Source organism: Micropterus salmoides, unplaced genomic scaffold (assembly GCF_014851395.1).
Source record: "Micropterus salmoides isolate LMB-PRFRI ecotype aquatic unplaced genomic scaffold, ASM1485139v1 Ms_hic_scaffold_3, whole genome shotgun sequence".
NCBI classification, from domain to species: domain Eukaryota; kingdom Metazoa; phylum Chordata; class Actinopteri; order Centrarchiformes; family Centrarchidae; genus Micropterus; species Micropterus salmoides.
Window position 1 is genome coordinate 376,623 of NW_024042261.1, and position 2,132 is coordinate 378,754.

Consider the following 2,132-nt stretch of genomic DNA (forward strand, 5'->3'; position numbering starts at 1 on the left):
GAATGGCCTAAGCTGGAGTAGGGTACCTGTCAGAAACGCAAAGTCTGTCAGAATAAGAAAGATCAAACTTCCGGTCTTACAAATAAAAGCAGTAACGACGCACGCATTCGTTAAATATTTATTTTACTCGTATTCGCTTAAAATACTTTGTTGACCGTGTTCTTTATTCCAAGAATGCAAAGACAAATACGATACTCCACAAAAACACCTTGCAAAACGTGCAAATGTAACTTGTGATATAACCAACCCGATATGAGTTTACAGTTAGGCCAAAATGGTGATATAACACAGAAAGACTGGACAGCAGAGCAGACAGATGTGCCGAAAAGCAGGGGCGTTTCCAGGCTCTTGAAACATTGGGGGCTTAGCCCAGCCCAGAAAGCTTTCATTTATTCTGTGTAGCCTGTAGTAGCCTAAAGTCTTCTCAGACGTGCATATGGCACATATTCACCTCAATGATAAATTAGCTTAATTAATTAGAATTCAGTTTTAAAAAAGTGATTGAGGACAAATTTGATAGATGGTTCAGGGATCTCCCCCAGAAGATTTTGAGCATTGAACACTTAATTTCCTGAATTCTGGAGACATTTTCTGCACCTTTGGTGGAAATGTCTTTATTTTTTATAAATTAGGTGGCTGGTGACAATTCAGAATATAAAAATATAATAGAATGTAATGCAGTAATCAGTAGCTTATTCTTGTTTTTAGCTTAAGTTACTTTTTTAAATATAGAGATTTATTCAATATTTACACTGCAATGCAGGTTTATTGTGCAAATAAGCCTTTCTCATAACATTTTTATTTGTTAATTAACATTTCTTGGTGCAAGCTATTTTTCAGAAAATTTTTAATGCTTTCAAAAAGTGGTGGCTACATGTCCCAAGCATCCCCAGTGTAAATGACACTCCCTCCCTACAGGTTGAGCTACTCCATGCTTACCAACCACTTCACCTCTACTCTCCTATTGCTCTCTCTCTGCTGTCCCTCTGCCCTGTCACTTTGTCACTCTGTTTTGCCTCCTTTACTCCTTCAAATGCCTGTGCCAGCACTACGCAGGGTAGGCTACTGCAGCTGATGTTGAAGCTACTGCAGCCCGGGTAGCAAACACAGCTGCTTTAGGGGGAATAAAGCATCCTGGAGACCGTAAAACAGTAGTGTCTCACAGCGAGGGGGACAGAGACAGCAGGACACCGAGCAACAGGTGTCTGTGTCGCGGTCAGGTGTCATGATATTCTCTCACTACTTTGCTCATCTGGACTAACATACCAGAGAAAATGAAGAAATTCTCAAACACTATCACATCTAGTGCATCAAGTATGACCACTGACAGATACCAGGACAATGTAAGCCTCACTGTTTCTGCACCACAGTCCATTATAAACCACATAATACATGAAGTTTACAAAGGCATTTGCTGGTGAGGATCAAGGCTCCTCTCGCTTTGACATGCAAATCTTGCCAAAATGTCTTATTTAATTTTTTGAAATACAACAGAAACACAAAGTTGTACTGACAGCCATAATTTCAGCTTGTGGTAAAACGGTGCAATGTTTTAATGGGCATTTAGCATGTGAAAGTACAAATTACATATTTCTGTGCACAGTGGGAAGTAATATCCAATAACATTTTTTAATGCAAATTTGGAAAGTATTTATTATTGGTCACTTGTTATATATCACCATTAGCAGTAAAAAGAAATACATGTTTTCCACCAGGGCAGTAAAATGTGAAGTTTAGCTGCTGATCTGAACTTCCCTGCTGTTACTGTTTCATTACCAATAATATTCATCAGCTGTTTGTCTCCGGAAGGTAACGGCACATTTCTGTCCACGTAACAAAGCCATAACAGAGCGCTGGAGAATAACTACATGAAGTTACAATCCAACAACATATTTTTTCTACCACCGCAGTAAAAGTTTAGCTGGCTGATCTGAGCTCTGATGCTGGAAACTGATTGTCTCATGAAGGTAACATACAAAGCCAAAAACAGAGCGCTGGAGAGAGAGAGTAACTACATGAAATGAATCCAACTAACATAACACCACAAGCCAAAGCACAGCACTGGAGAATAAACCAATCCAATTAACAATAAATGTTTTTCTACCAGTCAGTAAATGTTTAGCTGTCTGATG